At 34.1% G+C, this 22,236-nt stretch overlaps 1 protein-coding gene across 2 annotated transcripts in view; it reads left to right on the top strand.

Annotated features, from left to right (window-relative positions):
- Window positions 1–22,236, top strand: part of lobo (lost boys) — a 375,899-nt gene that overhangs the window by 39,461 nt on the left and 314,202 nt on the right. The gene's annotated exons all lie outside the window — the stretch shown is intronic.

Raw genomic sequence — 22,236 nt, 5'->3', positions numbered from 1 at the left:
ATATGTTTATATTTATATATGTATTTATAAAAGTGCTTGAAACTAAATTCTGAAGTATACCTGAGCAAGGTCAAAACTTAATGCAATCAGCGCTTCCATTTCTATGCCTCCAATAATTTTAATATCATTTTCCCTGACGGGAAGTAAAATATAGCAATAAAACTAAGTGAGTCTAACATATGACCTTCAAAATAAGTTAATATGATACCAAATTTGGTTGTAATCCATTCACCATTTCTTCGAACTATGAATTTGTACCTTTTCTATTTGCTACATGTCATTGTCATCATTGTACACGATTTGGAATTTTGGGTAGTGACGACTTTATCGGCTGGGTATCGGTTACCATATAGTCTCAATACTACTTGCAATTACGCCATCTATGTGTGAAATATCGCACTGCATTATCAACAATTGGTGAAATTAACATAAATATTTCCAAATTATTGTGGAGATAGTTGTTGTGTTTCTTAATTCATTACAAGCAATCTAACTTTTTCTTACATTCTATTCTGTATCCGGACTTAATAACTAAGCACATCCTTAGTAATAATTCAAATGGCTAACAAGACGGACAAAAATTATAAATCCTATAAGTTATGGGTTACCAGCAACCCGACGTTACACGATCAAGAAATTGCTTCCAATTTGCAATAAACTAACACTTTTCGAACCTAACATCGTCTTGATATTAATTTTTCCACTCAAGTCGTGGGGCAAGTTGATCAAGTTGATCACATAGTTTTGCAAACAAATATTTCGTTATCGTTGATATCAAAATATAAGTACATCAATCAGTTTCTGCACTAATTAAAATGTCTGTGTCTCTCGAATAGCTTATAGTGCAGAACAAGTAATTTTGAAAAAAGTAAAAAATCTGTGTTTGTACATACTCTAAAGTTACTTTCGTACAACGATATGGCCTTCCTCAACTCATCTCTTTCTTACCATTCATTCTTTCTATTAAATTATTAATTTCGCGCTAAAGTTTCACGAACTTGTAGTGGTTTCCATAACGACAGCATCCTGAAACTGATATTGGTTATCAAGTTGCATGCAGCCTACGTCACGGTTGTCGATTTAAATCAATTTAGACAAGTAATTTCTGTGATCAACTTAAAAAAAATTATTGATCGTGTAACACAGCGTAAGGCTCAGTTATGCATATTTAGGACTGTACTGCATAGCCAAACATTGTATGTGGAATATAGCCGCAGTTATACTTCTCACATCGCATAAAAAGTTGTATTATCCTACAAGGAACACGAATAGGAATCCGCCATTTTCCTATGTGTGCAACACAGCTGAGAACACCTCATCGAAATCTGCCTTTTTTGACACAGAGATGTATATATAAGGAATGTAGTTTAATAAATTTTTTATGGAAAACATTAATGAAAACTATCAAAAATATTTTCGAAACAATGTGGGCGTGTTACCGATCTTTTTTGGGTGTTCGGTTCCCCAGGAGGCCTATATTCACCCATATAATATATACAGTTCTAAATCAATTTACTTTTCATAACATATATAACTAGAAATATATATATATATACTTCTATATAAAATCAGGTACATTTCATAATAGTATTTACATTAATAATATAAATCGAAATAATCGAAATAACTTAAACAAAAACCAAAATGTATATATAAAAACAGGTACAATTCATTTGTATTCATTAACTAATTTGTCACGTTTTTTAACAATCTTCTTGTACTAATTTCAACAGTAATAAAAATATATTTTAAAAAAATCGGGTACAACAATAATAATAATCCAAACAATGTACTAATTAATAAATATTATTTACAAAATATTCTAAATCACCCACAGCGACATATTTATTAAATGTAAATTTAATCTTTAGGAGTTTTAATAATCAAAAAATATTTGAATATGTAATAAAAACATTCTTAAAGTTATACATTTTAAAACATAACACAACAACACACTGTAACAGATTTGAGGCACTTGGACGTTTTAATAGTAAAAATTAGTAGGCAACCCGTATCAAATGTGACCTTTATGCGTGTGTGTTAGTGAAATACTTATGATTGGTTACTTTTAAATTTACACAATGGAACCAGAGAACGTATATGATATGCGTTCTCTGATGGAACACGCAAATGTGAATTATCAAATTAAAGTGTCACAACAGACGCAATGAGAGAAATAGAGCAGCGATGTCGCTATCTGAAATGTCACGCAGTATAGAAATCAATAGACTTATATGTCATGTCTTGCGTTCGGTATTCGACTACATGCAAAATTTATTAAACAGATTATTTATGGGACAGTCTCAAGTATGGCAGTGCATCTACTCTGCCCTATGCCCGGGCTGTCAAAATTGAGTTCTTTTCTCAGAATGTTGACTTCTAACCAGAAAAATATGCAACAGTTTACAACTTAAGAGTGAGAGTTGCCTAGGCGATGATTATTTTTTGTTTTGTTCAAGTTTTGTTTTACTAAGTATAATGAAATTAATTATTTTTGTTAATCTAAATAATGGATATTGTGAAGGAGTTGGTTAGCATTTTTTTGTTCTTTTGACATTTAAAAAATTTAACATTTATATAATGTTGCCATAAATCGCAACATTTTTATCGAGAAAAGAAAAATACAATATATCAGTTAATAGAGGTCCTGGTTGGCCATAAGTTACCAACAATTTTTTGCTTCGTTATTTTTTGGTTACCCATAGGCTACAAAAAACAGGGTCCTTGATTATTTATTTAGGTAGCCACCGGTTAGAGAAAACATTTAGCTTGCCACGAAATTTTGAACACTCAGAAGGAAACGTCGGAGACTTTATAAAGTATGTATATCTATATGATCAGCGGGACGAGCTAAGTCGATTTTGCCATATCCGTCTGTCTGTGTGTACATTGAACTAGTCCCTCAGTTTTTAGATATCGATTTCAAATTTCTCCCCAAGGATATACATAACTGCCATACAAACTGGTAAATCAAAATCAAATCCTTGTATTATTGTTCAATATTGGACCACAATAGCATATATCTGTCTTACAAACTGACGGATCAAAATCAAGATAAAGATCTTCATAAAATATCTTTTTTTGTTATTTTACGTAACTTTACTTGTAATCCGACTTCAAGGTTGTTTATATCAAACAACGTAGGTAGAAGGAACTAGCAATACGGTTTCCGTTGAATGCAAACCGTTGGCCGTTTATGTTTTCAGATTTAGTTATACATACAAAACTCATTGTGTTACAAAATTGCATTTAAGGCTAAACCTAAAAGTTGGACCCATAAGCTACAAAGCTACAGCCGGCAAGCCGACTCAGCATAAGCGATAACGTAGGCATTTGCAGCATAGTCAAATATCAGGTTACCGCAGCTGACCATAGTAGTCAGGCCACTGAACTCATGCATCAGCGGAATATGCTTCGAGTAAATGGGTAAAGGTAAGTGCAGTGCAAGGTTTTTATATTATTTGTGTGCAATTCTTATTTGTTAATTACTCCCCCCTCAAGTCTATGACCGTCCTCGGTTATTTTATAGTTGTTGATGAACTTTTGTACCCCCCGCGAAGCTTGTCTTCTCTTGAGATTTGCCATAGGATGATAAAGCCACTTAAGATGACGCTGAGAGCAACATCAGCGATAATCCATGTATTGAATGAGTTGGCGTCTTTTGTCGTCTTGGATGATACGAAGGTTAACATTGTTCAGCCTATGGAGTTGCGGCATACTCAAGACTGGGTCGTGAACGATGTTAAGCAGCGGTGATCCCGCTATGCGTGGCTTGCTATTAAGTATCTCACGCTGGTTCACATATTTCGTGCCATTGATGATTGCAGAGAATTGGAAGATAACGAGGTGTGTCCCGTTCGTAATGATCTCTGGGCCATCGTCTGTACGGACCCTTGCTGTGCTTTCGTTGGTAATTATGATTCCATCATCTACTTGCGAGATTGGCTTCAGGTGGCCGCTAGCGTGCAGTGCTCGTGCACAGGTGTCTTGTGCCGTTAACTTGCAAACAGATGCGAATGTTGCTGTTATGCATTCGTTAACCGCTAGTATGTCATCGTTGCATTCCTCTACGGTGTCATCTGTAGTGTTACATGTTAATGTGATACCAGGAAGATGGTGACTCCGGTACAGGTAAATTTAATTATAGGGTAGACTATGAGTATATGAATTATATTCTCGGACTGTAGGGCCTTAATCTTCGATGTTTCAGTTAGGCTAACTATGGGAATCCCTACGGGGTATTCCTTTAATATTCTCTTCAAATCTCCATGATCAAAAATAGTGGAATTTATTATGTTAGCCTTGGCCAATGAAATTGTGAGAATCAAGTTTGAAATCTGGTTTATTAACATTCTATTTCTCGTTAATAATGTTTCATATAAATGCGGTGTGTCAACCAACTCATTCTTTTTTGCTTTAATTATTTCATTTATCGTGTCTGTGAGTTTATTAATTTGTTTCTGTGTTTCTGAATTAATTACTATTTGCTTATTATTGCATCGATTAAGTTTGACTCGAACCTTCTAACTTCTTCAAAATCGGTCGCATCTGGCGTGCCGGCTATTACCTTGAGTGCTGAGCCTAGGAAATCCACACTTTTTGCTATTCTATGGTGCACTATTATTACGGACAACAAATTTTTAATATGTTCTATATCCATGTCTACAACTTTCACATATGCGATTTAGGGAATAACTTTGCTAATTCTGCAGTCTCATATAACATGCTAGCAAGTTCTGTCAGGTTACTCGAATGCCTTAAATAGTCCCTCCATCACCTAAATATAATTGAAGTGAGAGTAATCGATTATCCGACAATATATGACCCCTGACAATAAGGACTGCAAACTTAATGCTGCAATAAAGAAGAAGAGGGAAAAGGAAATAAAGTTGTGTGCTTAACTATTATATTAACCTTAACCTGCGCGATTTTTGAATGTAATTCTACTTAAGGTTGTCTTTGTGGACCCCCCTCCCTTTAACAAGAACAGACGTTCCCAGGTCTGCTTGAATCGTTTCCTCTGTGCAAAGCGTTGTAAACTTATTTCCTAACATTTTAATGTTTTTTCGAACACTTTTTCGCCAACTTCAAAAACTCAATTTTGCCTGTTCGACTTAGATCTTTCAATGTTACCATGTTGGGCTTTTGTGATTTTATTTTTTATGGTCCGCCTGAGTTCCATAGGTGCTGCGTGAATCACATAGATCGGAGTTTGGCTTTTGACCGAGTGTATGGATCGATTGTAGGCTATTGTTTCTCTCAAAATTAACTCGGCTGTGTCATCAGACATTTTTTCTAGTTCAAAAGTACTAGCTATGTCCGCAAGAGTGCCATGGAAGCGTTCCATTTGTCCGTTAGAACAACTGCAAACTTCTAGCACTTGTCAACGCAAGTAAGGAAAGATTTTTTGTGCGTTGAAAAAATGTCAATGTTGAGCATTTCTCCAGCATATGATGGAATTGGTGTTACTCCAAGAATTTGTTTCTTGGGGTGCCTGTCGAGTTTCGCCTTGGTACATGTTTTGCAATTGATCACCAATTAGCCAATGAGGGCTAATTTTGCCATTTTCAGAAAGTAATATTCACGAAGGATTTTTTTTAATATTATATCTTCCTGAGCGGCCCAATGCGCGCGTTTGTAATATCGACAATGATATTCTTGCAGTGCCAGAACTTAGTTGCCGAAAAATTTAACACCAAATCATGTTGTATACTGGCCAACGTCGGCAAATCAGAGTAAATCGCGTTTACTGAGTTGGTACTAACGAGTGGTTTAATTACTTCGAATAGAGCGTTTTTATCTGTAAAATTTATTAGGGGGCGTATTTTTCTGCCAAAGAGTATAATCTATCTTTTTAACAAAAATTTGGCTTATTCGTGAATCAGATGGTTTTTGAAGCAATTCAAAGGCTTTTCTTTCGAATCGATCGTGTAGGATAATTATATTTCACTGTGAATTGTCGCAGCATCTGACTGCACCTGATTTTCCAGATTGTTCACATTCTGTCGGGCCAGGCCATCTGCCACAAAATTTTCTTTGCCGAGTTTGTAAGACACTTTTGCATTGTGTTCATCAATGTATGATTTCCATCTTTTGATTTTCGCATTTGTGTTCCTATCACAGGTCTGTAAAAATGTTGATTTCTTTTGACCCATATAGGTAATTTTGCAATTTACCCAAAGCCCAGACAATGGCTAACAACTCCCTTTCGTTTGTGGCATAGTGCGCTTCGCTTTGTTTTAGCGTTCACGGAATCCTGGTAATTGGTTTGCCTCCTTGAGACAGAACCGCACGGATGGCATCGACCACGGAGGCGTCAGTGGTTAAGTCAAAAGGCTGATTGAAATCTGGGTACATAAAAATAACATTATCGGATGCCAGGATATTTCTCAAACTTTTAAAGGCGTTTCGTTGAATTTCATTTAACTCAGTTTTTACCTTTTTGGAAATATGTTTGCTCACCGTGCCATTTGCTCCTTTGAGAATGATGTTGGTCAAAGGCCTCGCTATTGACGCGAAGTCTTTAATGAAACCCCTGTAATAATTATAGGAATGGTCGTAATCTGAATAAGTTTTTAGGCTCAACATATTCCCGTACGGCTCTAACTTTTTGGTTTGGTTTTTGGTTATTACAAAGCCCAAGAATTTGATGCTCTCTTTAAAGAACTTCGTTTTCTCTTGTGATAACCTCATATTGGCATCGCATAAGCATTTTAAAATTGTGTCGATATGCTCCACGTGGTCGACTGATTTTCGGAAATAATTATGACGTCATCCACGTAAACGTAGCATATCTTTTTATGTGTTCCCTCAAATGGCGTCAATGGTTCTTTGAAAAATGCTCCCCGCATTTTTCAATCTAAAAAGTAGATGGAAAAACTCGTATTTTCCATCGTTTACCTAAAAATTTGGTGGTACCCGATTTTAAATCTTTTTTGTGAAAAACTTTGCCTTTCCTAGGTTCGCAAGAATCATTGGAATTCTCGGCATCGGGTATCGATCGGCCATAGTTCGCTCATCTATCTTCCTAAAGCCGATTACCAACGGTTTATTTTTATTGCCATTGTTATCAGACCCTTTTTTGTCAACAACCCAAAAAGGGCTGTTATATGGGGATTTGGAGGGTCTAATGATACTATCTTTGAATAGTTGCTAGATTTCGTTGTTTACGAAATCAGAGACTGCATTTGGGTACGGATATAGTTTGGCATATATTGGTTCTTTATCTATAGTGCGGATCGTGGCAGTGACCGAAGTGTTAAAGGGTAATGCCTCGTTAGAGGTCGAAAACGCCCTTGACCTTCTCAATATCATGCTTTTCAACTCCTTCTTTACGGACATAGGCACTACAATATCAGTAACATCTGTGAAGTTTACACTGTCACAGTAATGGAAGCTCAATTGATCTGATTTGTTTTGGTATTTAATATTGCTATTTTGTAAGTCCAATGCCGCTCCTGCTTGTGTTAACAAGTCAAAGCCTTTAATGGCTTCAAAGGAACTGATCTTGTCAAGCACATAAAATGGTGAAATTTGGTCAAAAATTTTCATAAGGAACTTGTTTGCTATTCTGCTCGAACCATGTACAGAGCTCACAGTGAAGGGCTTTCGACATGAATTACTTTTTTTTAGCTGTATCGATTAATATTTTTAAAATTCTCCCACCCAACTGTCGTTTGATGTACGGCAGTCGGGATTGTTAGGGTCACTCTGAACTACATTGTTCAGCTTTTAGCGCTTTTATCCTGTCGCTCTATCGGACGTATTTGATCTCTTTTGAGCGTGTTGATTGCTCCCTTGTGGTTTGGAGGAGTTAGTGCCTTGCCGATTATGCTTTCCCTGCTTTGCCTGGGCGCTGTTTCTATGGTCCTTTTCCCCTGCTCTCTTTTTGCTATGGCTTTGGCGTATGAGGCCGAAAACACGCTACGCTCGATGCTAGCTTCTGCTTCTCTAGCTAATGCTAGAGCAGATGCTAGATCCCTCGGCTGAGCCGGAAAAACAAAAGCTTTGAGTGAGTTTTTAAGACTTGAAATAAAGGCGTGGAGCAGCGGGTCAGTCCTAATTCATCATTCAGAAGCGTTGCCTGCACCGCTTTGTGTGTCATTACGGACTTGTTTGTAACCAGAGTTAATTTTCTCTCAATTTCGTCATAATACTCCATTAAGGTCAAGTCACCTTGTCTAACAATCTCGAGGCCTTGCCTCAGAAGTCGTAGGGAGTTTTCGTCAGCGTAAGAGCAATCTAGTCTGACCATGATTGCACCAAAGTTCAGGACAGTATTTTGTGATACTAATACCGCTCTGGCTGCTCCTCTGATTTTATTCTTAATGATTGTTACCGCTTGATAATGCGTGCAGCTACCGTCAAAAGGTTTGAATGATTCGTACGCATCAACGGTTGATTGCCCCCATGCTACGTATTCTTCTGACCCGCCATTAAACTGACTGGGACTGATTTTATTATGTACAGTGGAATATTACAATTGATATGTGGATCCACAGAAATTCTTTTATAGGGCTCAACTTGTGGTGCTTCGATATTTAAGTTATTTACCCGCTCATTCATAGCGTTAAGCTGAGTTTGAAATCCTTGTTCTAGCTGCGCTATTGCTTCGCTAACAGCGGTGATTATTAATGATTGCACTTGGTTTGCGTCCATGGCGAAATTCGTTTAGTTTGGGACTTGGCTAATGCCGGTTTCTAGGTTCAGGACTTGGCTATCGTTGTTTTCTATGTCCCACTCAATATCACTGTCGCACTCGGTTTTTATATTGCGTAACGCGTCTATCCTACTCATGTGCTCATGTGTATAAAACCAATTATTAGCAGTGGCTTGAATTTGTTTTAGAATGGATTTTTTTTATGAAATAATTATTTTAGTTGACACAAATCATATATTTTTTTGTTAATAAGATAATTCGATATTTCACAATCACATTTGTTACTGTCAGCAGTTTATAATTGTGCAAGCAGTTTGGAGATAACCTTAAACGAACTTACATGGTGTGGAAAGTAGAGTAACTCTAACTAGGGTGTGAATCCTTGAATGTTGAATGTAAGGCTTAACCTAAATGTTGGAATTATAAACTACAAAGCTACAGCCGGCAAGCCGACTCAGCATAAGCGATAACGTAGACATTTGTGTCATAGTAAAATATCAGGTTACCGCAGCTGACCATAGTAGTCAGGCAACTGGACTCATGCGTCAGCGGAATATGCTTGGAGCAACCGGGTAAAGATAAGTGTTGTGCAAGTTTTTTATATTATTTGTGTGCAATTCTCATGTGTTAACTTATATATAATACATATGAAACTTTATTCTTAAGCCAATTCACATAACAGGTGATTTAATAATAAAACATAAAAAATATTTTTTCATTTAAATACCATAACTTTTGAAACGTTTCGGAAAAAATTTTATACATTGCGGATTCTTGAATAGCATAAAATTTCCAAAAATATCTACTTCAGGCTTATTTTTCTATTCAATTTAAAAATTTATATACATATTTAAAATCTCTAAAAAGTAAATAGGCAATTCAACACTTTAATTATATACTAATTACCTGCTAGTACGGCTAGTACAAATTAGTGCCTTTTGACCTCGGAGGAAATCCAGCGAATCAGTAGTTCATGAATATAATATGTACTTGCGAAAAATATCGAATGAATGAGAATATGAAAGAACCAAGCTTTTTTTATTATTAATATTAAATTAATTAAATTATTAATTAAACTTTACAATCTGTCTTAAAAGAGTAAATAAATTCAATTGACTATTGTTATTTATATTGATGCAATAAGTACAATTTGGCCTTTGAATTAAGTTATTAGTAACTATTATTTATTAAGCTTATTACAAAATGCGTATCATATACTTAGATAATTCTTACGAACTAAATGGCAGGTCTGAAAATTTCGTCTTTTACTGCATTTACATAGGGACTATTTTGATTCTCATTATCGGAAAATTCTCTTTTGGTGTTACTCTGTGCATTCGCACGAGCAAAAAGAGTCCAGCAAGTCAAATCGAGTTTTGCTGTCATTCCTTTTCATAAAATTCTCGCAAATGTTTGTGCGGGTCGGCTACGCGACACATAGAGTGTGTTGCATATTTCATTTGTATGTTGGGATGAAGGTGTCACATTTTGCTTGCAATGAATTACCATGAATGTGGTAGAACAATATGCAAAATACCAACCCGCTTAATAGTTTCAAAGAAATACTTAAGTCGGGAATTCTCTAATCCTCCAGAATGTATCGAATACCAGCTACTAATATTTTCAAGGCCAAATTTATAACAGGAATTTCCTAATCTTTAAGTATTAAAAATCCTTAATTGTTTTTACTCCATATTTTTTTATTTTTTATTATAAGACATTATTGAATTAATTACAATTATTATTGTTTTAAATAAAATGATATTCCAACATCCTTTGCGGTTAGAAGAAATAAATATGAAAGCATCTTAATATTTTAGGTATATATAAATAAGTAAAGTTACCATTTTTATTATAGTTATTTTATGTATACTCGTATATTATTACATTCAATACCGATATATGTTATTAAAATTTAAATTGAATATTTTTGAGTATCTTAATTTTCTCCTTATTTAAAATTTTTCAAAATATTTCTATTATTCTATGCATACATATTTGCATATAACATACAAAAAATAGATATACAAATTTCCTAACATATCCTATATATTCATTTGAAACCTAGCGCAATTGCAACCATAAAAAGAATTTCAAAACGAAAAGAAAGGCTGAATTACGTAACAGCGAGCTATTACGAACAAGAACACAAAGTAAACCGGTTTGGGTTACAAAAGAGTCGGTGTAGGAACTGGGACTTTTTTGCAGTCGTCGCTGTTGTTTACATTATTATGTTATGTACATTTTATGGCGTGTTTGTTAGAATGCTAATTTAATTTAGCGATGTACCTAGAGCTGTATCTTTTTATTTCATCAATTACTGCTGATACCGTTGGCGTGCAGAGACGCGTCCGTAGTTCTTAACTGTTATATAGTGAATATAAATATTTTGGTAATTTGTATACTTGTTTTACTCTACTTGAACTTCAGAAACCCAAACTGAAACTTCATAAGTTTTTCTATGTTTAAGCTTTGAATCGAATAAAATTTGTGCATATTTTCTATTATGAAAATTACAAAAATCAATAAAATTATTCATAACTTTTGGTCTTATAGAACAGTTTTCTATACTTTACAAAATAGAAATTGAATCAAATTGATAAGTGAGAGATAGTTTTCGAGCAATCGTTTACGCCAATTTCAAAAAGATGGTTTTAAGAAGAAGCTTGAAAGTTTTGATAAAGTGTAAAAAAAGAAGAATTTTATGTCTATTACCTGAAATATCTTGAAAACCACTTCAAAATTGAAACTAATTGGCCCGATTCCCGTTGTCGTCCCGTCGCTTTGTTTCTATATTCGTATTCTTGAAGTATATTGTAACGCCAAAAAAATGTTATCGAAATTTTAAATTTAAATTAAATATGCTAACGCCCTTATAGCGCGTATCTGACGTTGTCATTTGTTGTTTTGAAATAAATATTTGAATCATTTTGTGAATTTAAGGACATAATAAATAAGACAATAATAATAAAAATAATAACTCCTCTTGAGCCTCTTGCTTCGGATTTGTTGTGTACCATTTTTTCTTTATTTTGAATTTTTGGTCCTTCCATACCTTAAGTATATACATACATAATTGTTATACAACTTCTTAGATACAAAAATGCAATTTTACAAATTTTATTTAATTCATGCCAACCGTCTTCGTCGCGGCATGGAGGTGCATTAAGTATTTTCGAAAAATCCATCTAAAAAATATCAACATTCACTTTTTTCTAGTAATTTTCATATTCCCTTCGAATATTCGCACTCGTTTCTATCTCGCTCTCAATTACTACAACGACAAAGAGCGACTGTTTCTATCTCGTTATCATCATTTCATATTCCAATTTACTTTCGATAAATGTCGACAATGCTAACAAGAATGCCTCATAGCCGTTCTTATTTAATTTTAAAACGAAAACGCTACCGCGAATAGGGCCAAATATTTTAAGCATACGTATGTTTTAGATAGTTTTGGTACATATATTAATCAAACAAGTAAGAAAGGGCTAAGTTCGGGTGTAACCGAATTTTATACTCTTACAGCTTGCAAAAATCAATCAAATGTTGCGAAAGAATTTAGCATTCATTATTTGAAGAAATCGCAAATAAATTACAATCTAATTTGGTATCTTCCAGACTTATATTGAATATCTTTAACTTAGACTTAATTTGGTTGCACATCTTCAAATGAGATAAATGTAATATCAACTCAACTGAAGAGGCTAAATTTGATATATAATATATTGAGTTGATATGGAAATCGTCAACCAGAGGATAGGAATTCATTATATTAGGGCTATGAAGTTTAGACTAAGGTCTAGACCAATTCAATTCTAATTCAGCACTAAACCACATAATTTTTAATAAAACTTGTTCATCTAAATTAATTAAAATATTATATTATATTTTGACTTACCTGAATGGTTTAAAGACCGGTGGAAAGACGGAAATTATTAGATGAGGTATATTGGAGGCAGAAAAAGGGACGAGCTGATTGCAATAATTTGGGCGTTGCTCAGGTATACTTGAGAACATATCAGTTAAATTTCTAGGTTTTGTTTTGTACACCTCTTCCTTGACATGACCCCTTAAAAAGAGGTTTATTGCCGTCAGGTCAGGCAACCAGCCAGCGGAAAGTGGAGCTTCTTGATTTTAATTTGTTTTAAAATTTTCGTTGAAGCCCCATTTTCCAGTTGCTCCATTTTGCTGGAACCAAACTCTATTGAAAGCGATACGTTTTCGATGCAGTTCTGGGTAAAAAAAACTTATTTAACATCTTTAAATAACGGTGGACAATTTTGCTTTATTACAGTTCCGCTTAGATCAAAATGGACCTCATCAGACATAAACAGACAATTTATCAAGTTAATGTCTTCTTCGGACATTTCAATCATTTTTTGGAAAAATTCCAGGCGAATAGGCAAATCTAGAAGGCATAACTGGCTTGTTATTTGAACTTTGCACGGAAAGAGGTTTAAGTCATCACGAATTATCCGTTGTAATGATCGTCTACGAACTCCAAATTGCGTCGATAAGTTGCAAGTCGAAACTCTTGGATTTGCCTGAATCGACGATGCAACAGCTACGATTGTTTCTTGAACATGAATATACAGATCTCGATAGTACGGTCTTCTTGCGATAGTTCTAGATTCGGCAAACATGTTTACCAACCTCATAATGATTCATCTACTCGGGGTGTGCCGCAAAAATCCCGTCTGAATTCCCTTTGGACGGAAATGACGGTCTGCAAAGCATGGTACCGCTGCACTATCCAACCCTCTTTTCAGTATCCCAATCATTAATTTTTAAAAAATTTAAAAAATAACCTGCCAAATAAAAAAAAGGAAGCCGATTACTCACACAGAAAAAAATTTATTACGGTTTGTTGTTGTAGCATTATTCGTGAGCCTTGTATTAATTGGCCCTTTATTTGTAAACTGGAATGTGAAAAAATGAGATGAAATTTAATATTGTGTTATATGGGAAGGAGGCGTGCTTGTGCCCTGATTTTTTCCATTTTTACTCTGAAAAATGTTATATACCGAATTAACTTGAAATCGGTTGAGCAGGTTCCGGGCTATGTAAATTCACCAAAAAGTGAACGCTGTTACTCCCACTGTTGTAAAATTAGATGTCTCTCACGCATTTGGTTATTGATTTATTACACTTTTAGTAGTTTTTAACAAAACCGTTATATGGAGAGTGGGCGGGGTTATCATCCGATTTCACCTATTTTCACACAATCGTAAAAAAGTTTGAAAAAATTTGTTCTGCACAAATTTGGGTGATATATCTATCTATCTATCGAACTTATTAGGGGTGGGGCCATGCCCACTTTTAACGGCTTAGTTAGCTTAGCTTCATCAAGATATCTTAATCAAGTTATTGCTTGCATAAAAGGATGACTCGAAATTCAACTCGTCTCATCAACCTGATCATTTATATATATATATATAATCTTATATGAAACTCAAGTAGTTTTAGGTGACACAAACAACCATTATTTGAACACACCTTGTATACTCTGAAGCAACATGTCGTAAGAGTATAAAAAGAAAAAATTGATTTTTATTGCATTCCAGTAGAAATTTAAAAAATCGAACAAAATTCAGTTTGCATTCTATTCGAATAAATAAACGTCCACTTAGTAGTTATAAGAATTTTCTGTTTCTGGTCATCTCTTTTTGGTTTGTGTAATAAGTGTGTCATATTTTATAGCAAATACTTGCGTGTTTTTATAAAGTGCGTAGATTTTTGGGTGAAAATAAGTGCTTATCGTTTTGAACGGTATTTTCTGTAAATATAAAAGTGTTATTTATATGAGTTAAGTACGTGAGCAACAAAATGTTCCAAATATAATATATAAATATATATATTTTTTTATTAATAGGGATACTATGCCCTAATGGTATGGTTCAAGTCATATTCAAGGGATATATTATCCCACTGGCGTATAGTAGTCAAATGAAAATAATCAATATATTATTGTATTTAACAATATCTTAGAATGAATAGAAGAAGCTTTGGTGTAAGTCTGAACACAAATAAAATGACTGCGATACTAGATACTAGCGACTTTGACCTCAGCGATTTAAGTGCGTCTGATTCCGAGTACATTCCAAATTCTGATGCATAAATACATGAACACTCTAGCAATTCCGATAAGGATACAGAGAAAGAAAATATAATAATTCACAAATATTGAGGAGTGAGGGTTACTATCTTTGAGTCTCTGGCGAAGATTACGCTGCTAATGAAAATTCCAATTTTCATGTCTTGTGGGGAGCACCATCAGACTTATTTTGTTCTTGATTTTCTATCATTGAATAGGTTAAGCCCATTATATTAGCCTCAATTTCAAGAAAGTCTACTCAGCTACAAATATTCAAGTGTCTATTTCCAGAATCATTATTTATTTTCATTGCACAGTGAAATTTTTGTTGGGAATATCTCTTAAAATGGGTTATAATAGACTTCTTAAGATATCTGGTTACTGTTCTCAAAATGAATCTATGGGAAACCAGTTTATAAAATGAACTATTACACGAATATCAAAATTAAATGTCAAAACTTTATTTTAATTCTCCTGAGCAACCGTAACGGGCATCTAAACGTTATTATATAGAGAAGGGAATAGGTTTTCAATTGTATGAAATATACCTTTAGCAACGGTTGCAGTGATAGATCACGTTAGATCATTGATGAATCGATGGCTAAATTTAAAGGGATGTCATCGATAAAATAATATATCCCGTTGAAGCCGATTAAACGAGGCATCAAAATTTGGCAAAGATGTGATTCCAAAAGTGGATACACTTATGACCACAATATTTACACCAGCCCCATCTGGAAATTCGGGTGAAAGGGTGGCTACTAAGTTGTGCGAAACTATGCGCAATCTAGATACGGTTTTGGTTTTTGGTGGCTTCACCTCATACAATCTAATGAAAACTTTACCATTTTCATGTGTCGGAACATGTGTTCCAAATAGAAAAAACTTGCTAATTGTTAATGACTGTTTGAAAAAAGGAGAATATATATTTCGCATTAGTGATGCGGGAATAATGGTGGCAAAATGGCGTGACTTACGTAAAGTCATTGTTGTGAGTAACTGTCACAAGCCTACAGTTTTCACAGTCTTGAGAACGCAGAAAGATAGATCTAGGCTTTCTGTCAGCTGTGCTGAAGCCTTGGTTTTTTATAATCAGAGAATGGGGGAGTTGAAATATCTGATCCAAAAGTTGAAACCTAGAAAATCTCGAAATGGTGGCATAAAGTTTTTTCAAACTATCAATGACTTCTGCTGTAAATGCATATTATATTTATCAGGAAAACATTCAGAAAAAATCACAAATAAAAGAATTCGTTGTTCCACTTGCAGAACAACTAATTGCGCAAGGTAGAGCTGGGACAAAATTCAAAAAAAGTATCTTTAGGTCCTAGATCAAATATACCAAACAAAAGTTTAAATGTGGGGGATCATATGCCAATAAAAGAAGATGGACGTTGACACTGTATTTAATGCAGCTCCATAAAGAAGGAAAAACGTACATATTACATATAGCCGATATGTTCTGAATGCTTTGGTAAATTTCATGAATAAAATAAAAAAAAAAAACAGATATAACATTTTTATTTATTATTTGAGACTAATTACAAATACTAGAAAAAGAAGAATGTTCTATGGTTCAAGAAATTTCTTTTGAATTTTTGTCATTTACCAGTTTAAGGTACTAAATTTAATATTAAAATTAAATTTGTACATATGCTAACAACTATAATAAACATATTAATTTAACAAATTTACATAGTTACTAATTTCCATTGGTTATTATAATTTCTCTTTTGAATCTATGTTTGCAAAATTGCAATTTACGCAACCAAATATTAAAATATCAGACATTGGCATTTTATCATTGTATAAATCTACAAGTAACCAACCCTAAGCTTTTCACTAATGCAAACGCAAATTCTACTACTAAAGTCACACTAGGTACGGGTTGCCTACTTATATTATACTACTAAGTCACACTTGGTGCGGGTTGCTTACTAATATTCTACTAATAAAACGTCCAAAAGCCTCAAATCTGCTATAGTGTGTTGAAGTGTTATGTTTTAAAATTTATAACTTGAAGAATGTTTTTATTACATATTCAAATATGTGTTGATTTTTAAAATTCCTAAAGATTAAATTTAGATTTAATAAATATTATATCGCTGTGGGTGACTTGGAATATTTTGTAAATATTATTTAATAATTAGTACTTTGTTTGGATTATTATTAATTATGAATATTGTTGAAATTAGTACAAGAAGATTGTCAAAATATGTGACAAATTTGTTAATGAATACAAGTGAATTGTACCTGGTTTTATATATTCATTTTGGTTTTTGTTTAAGTTGATTATATCGATTTATATTGTTAATGTCAATACTATTCGTGAAGTGTACCTGATTTTATATATATGTTTATTTTATAGTTATATTTGTTACGAAAAGTAGATTGATTTGGAATTGTATGTATTATACGCGTGAATATAGGCCTCCTGGGGAACCGAACACCCATAAAAGATCGGTAACACGCCCACATTGAATCCTCAGAGGAGGTGAGAAAAAATAATATATATGTAATAAACTTTTGTTTCGAAAATACGTTTGATATTTTTTATTAATGTTTTCTATTACAAATACCTGTTCACAAAAAAGTTCTTAAACTACATTCCTTTTATATAATCTCTGTGTCAAAAAAGGCTGATTTCGATCAAGCGATCTCAGCTGTGTTACACACATAGGAAAACAGCTGCTTCTTTTGTTACTTGTAATAAACACTTTGTACTATTATAAGGGCGTACACTTAAGTTGTTTGTTTAAAACTGGTCCTATCTTTTAATTTTGTAGAGTTTATGAGTAAAATAGTACCAACTATCTTACTTCAGTTTCCACACTATAGAAATAAAAATAATAATTAACAGAATATTATATAATATAAGATCAAATTTGATAGTTACTCCTCTTACACGATACGATAGATTTTTTATTTAAAGACAAAAAATTGGTTATGAACATATTTTAGCTTTTGAAGAAGAAACCGGATCTTGGTATTCTCTTGTGAAAAATGAAATTTTATTATTTATAATATTGAACTTTTTTTAGTTAAAAAAGTTTTTTTTCAGTTTTTTAGTTAAACAACTCTTTATAGGTTTTTGTTATGTATTGATATGAATAAACTAAAACTTAGCATAAATAAAGACATACATTTATAATTTATAGAGAACCTGTAAATCATGTTTGGTGGCTAGCTTAAGAATAGTAGCCGCTAGGCAATCATATACCATAATCTATACAAATGACCGCTACTTAGTATACGTCTGTGGTGTATTGGGTGCGTTCGAGTTGGCAATCAAGACAGCATTGTTGTAAAAGTATTACGTTCTGCGTGAATTTCTGGCAACACTTGCAAACAACATCACGTTTTGCTGTCAATTTTGCGCGCAATTTACACAAATAATTAGCAACAGTCAATTTTTTATCTGCACATCAGCAGAGTATCAGCAAAGAAGTGTCAAATATGCAAAAGAGCTGCATAGCTCGAACGCACGGATTGTGTTTTACTGCCACCTCTTTTCCATACATTGCATTGCTTAAATTATTATTGGTATAACTAGACGAAGCTGAAAAAAAACTTTATGCATTGCCTGTAAAGATATTGTAGACTTGCATACATTTCTACAAGTATTTTTATCTAAAAAGTAAAAAAAAAAACGAAAATGGTCGCTAATACTCACAACTCTATAGAAACAGATCTTACCATTGCCACTAAAATTCTTTCCGTTGAGGTCTTAGGACAGAAAAGTGTCGTTGGGATTAGATCCGGATTGCGGAATGCAATCGAAGTCCCTTATTGCTTTTGACATGGCACATCGGTCGAAATTGAATTCGAGCTTAAGAATGTCCAAACATTGAAAATTTATAGGACCAACTCTTTGATATATTTCGGTGTGTCAGCTATCTTGAAAAAATTTATTCTACAGTCATCAAAAATCACTACATTATTAATATAAATTGGAATTTGTAACATGATTGGTTTCGGAAGCTCGTGCGCCAGCCAGCAAAAATATTTATAATATATCTAAAATTATAAGCATCATTAAAACAACAAAGGGGTGTAACCATACATTTTTTACTCGCGCAATTTGATTAACTTAAAGAACGTACTGGTATTTGGTATCATAGTATACTAGCTTAAACTATCGGTCATTTTCTCACTTGGTTTCATTAATACATTTTGATTCATAGCCGACATATATGTATGTATTGAAATCAATCTAACTAACACAAATCTCTATATTCTTCATATCAATATATAGGGTGATCCATTTCGAGGTTCCCTACTTTTCAAATTTAATAGGGAATGTTTATTATCATTCGAAATAACATTCTTTGGCATTTATTTTTTGAAGATTATTTCTTTCAAATAATGGGCCCGGTATATCTTAGAAGGTCCATCCGTTGAGTCCGATTTTCGGATTTGTTAGACTGGTAACTGGCGATTGACAGGCGTGATTTTTTGCTCCAAGGCCTGAATCGAAGCGCGATTGTCCGCATAGACTTTATACTTTAAATATCTCCTTATAACGGTGTGATATTCCACGATCTTGGTGGCCAATCAATCGACCCAAAACGTGAAATTATCTGCTCACCGAAGTGTTCTCTCAAGAAATCTATTGATTAATGCGATGTGTGGGAAGTGGCGCCGTCTTGTTGAAACCAAATGCCGCTGATATCAATAGTTTCAATTTCATTCATCAAATAGTCGGTTATCATGGCGCGATAACGTCGCCATTGACGGTTACGTTCTCACCGGCATCATTTTTGAAGAAATATGGACCGATGATTCCACTATCCCATAAACCACACCAAACCGTTGTTTTTTTTTTTTTTGGATGAAATGGCAGTTCAACAAAACTTGGCTCGAAAACGTGGTATCTTCTTGGAACTTTTCAAGAGGGAAGGTCGAGCGACTTCAGTTTTTATACAAGCTGTATTTTGTATGTTTTCAATTTAAGATCTCGATGTAAAATGCGCCAAGTCGTTCCATACGTCAGTCCAAGTTACTGCGAACGGCGCCGAATCGATTCTCCACAGTCTTCGTGTATTCTCAGCTACGGCCGCAATATTTTTTTAACTGCGTGCTGGACGTGGTCTATTCGATCGAATATTATCCAATAATGAATGCTGGGCCTCAAGATGGGTGATGGTGTTGCGAATAGTACGCTCAGTATGCTGATTATGTTCACTACAAGTTGAGCGAAGCGCGCGAAAAACATTATTTATAGAACGTGAATTTTCGTCATAAAGTTGAACGGTTTGTAAAGGTTGCCAGATGATTCTTGGGTCATCCGTTATTGTATATAGCTTTAAGTCAATGAGAAAGTCTAAAATCATTATAAGTGTTGTAATGGGGCTATAGGAGGGTCTGACTTGATTGCATTAACTTTTCGTATTAAACGAAAGTATGCTCGGGAATATATTTCCACACAATTGTATTAGGATAAGTGCATCGGCATAAAGAGATGGCGTAACTTGAGTATTATTCCATTGTTCTAATATTTTGAAAATGAGTTGAAAAGCTACTGACCTTGTGCGTCTTTTTTAGTCAATATGTCAATCATTTGAAAGGTAAACATCAATAACACTGATAAACACCGTTTTTGTCACACGAACTTTGTAATGAATAAATTATGAAATGTTGATGGTTTCCAAACCTAACTTAACCAAACTTGCTGGAAAGAAGTCTTTTTAGCATTTCTTTATACAATGTGAAAATGGGTTATCGCCTAGAAATGATTTGTAAACGTTGTCCAAATTTTTCTAGGAAGCCATAAATCGGAAAATTACAAGACTTCGGGTGTAATATCTCCCTAAGATTACATATGCTGGACTCTCATATGGATTTCTTTCCGACAAATTTGAGTGATGAACAAGGCCATTTTCTTATTGGAGAAACGCTATCAAGGGAAATGAAACGCAGAAATGCTAGCAGATTTTGTTGAAGACCTAAAAAAAGACCTTCCAAAAGGCAAATATTCACTATAATCATAAGTATTGTTTTATATTAAGCAAGAGTTTTTCTAAGATTCTCTGATGTTTGTACTTTTTAAGAAAATACATACATACTTGTATATGCATGTTACAAAAATAAATTAAAATTTTGTTAACTAGTATAATTGTTCTTTCCAATTAAATATATCGAACTTTGTTTCTGAAAAAGTGTTTTTGCAAGGAGTTCTTTTTCATTACTTCAATATGAAGAAAACTTCAGTCAAAAATCATCGTATTTTGGTGGAGGTTTATGGTGAACATGCTCTAGCTGAGCGAATCTGCAGTGGTTTATACACTGTGGAAGAACATCCTGGATGCCTAAATAAATTTGAAGATGAGGAACTGGGAGCATTTTGCGTTAAAAACCGTTGCCAAACACTAGAAGAGCTCGCAAAATCTTTCGAAACGTTACAAGGAGCCGGATAAATTCAAAAACAAGAAGGGACGATTTTGTATTTCATAAATGCTGCTTGAACGATACATTTGGATCGGATTGTGAGTGGTGATGAAAAATCCATGAATCCTAAAAGCAAAATTTCATATGTGAAACCTGGCTAACCAGACAAATCATCGGCAAAGCTGAATATCCATGACGCCAAGTAATGCCTTTATTTCGTGGGCCCAAAAGGGTGTGCTGTATTATGGGCTTCTAAGTCCGGGGAAACCATTAATGTAGAACGTTAACAACCCATCAAATTAAAGTGAGCGATTGCCGAAAAACGCTCGAAATTCGCAACTAGACAAGAAGCAATAATTTTCCGTCATGACAACGCTTGGCCTTATATTTCACGATCGGTTTTTTCCCCACCCGCCCACAAATGGGAAATACATTGAGTAATAAAAAAACTCTGCCAAAAAACACAAAAAAACGCACGAACCAATAATTTATAGAGCTGGGGTAATTTGTTGACCAAACCACAGTACATCCAAAATTACACCTTATGTAAAGTTTAACCAAAGCTTTGAAAATCCCTAATATTACATGCTTACATATGTACGTTAAAGTATCTATGTATGTTAATTTTTATATCAGATTGAATAGTTTCTTTTCAGCTCGATATACTTGACCCGGCAATATTCCAATTTCTTTAGCTTTTTGGAAAGCGTCATTTGACTCAAATTTCTTCCCAGTGGGTTTTTCAAGTTTGTACACGAAAATAAGTCATATGGATCCTAAGAGTACGGTGGATTAAGCAGTAGTTCGTAGGCTAACTTGACCCGAACCTGCAATCGTTTTCGATTCTACTAAACATACAGGTTTTTCAATTTCAAAGAATATCATTGTTTTCCATTTTTTACGTTTTTTTTTACGATTTTTTTTACCAAATTTGAGCAACGCTGCCAAATAATTTTAACAGTGCTTCTGTAAACTTGGGGTTATCTGTATTTTCAAGTATACTGTCTTCTGTAGCCATCCGCCACGCACTAACCTGTTATATAGTAGTATCCAGCACAAGTATACCGGCCCGCACCCGTTCCCGTAAGCCATT

The sequence above is a fragment of the Bactrocera oleae genome, chromosome 2 (genome assembly GCF_042242935.1).
Source record: "Bactrocera oleae isolate idBacOlea1 chromosome 2, idBacOlea1, whole genome shotgun sequence".
Classification (NCBI taxonomy): domain Eukaryota; kingdom Metazoa; phylum Arthropoda; class Insecta; order Diptera; family Tephritidae; genus Bactrocera; species Bactrocera oleae.
Note: the sequence above shows the minus strand (reverse complement) of the source record. Positions and strands in the feature narration are given on the sequence as shown.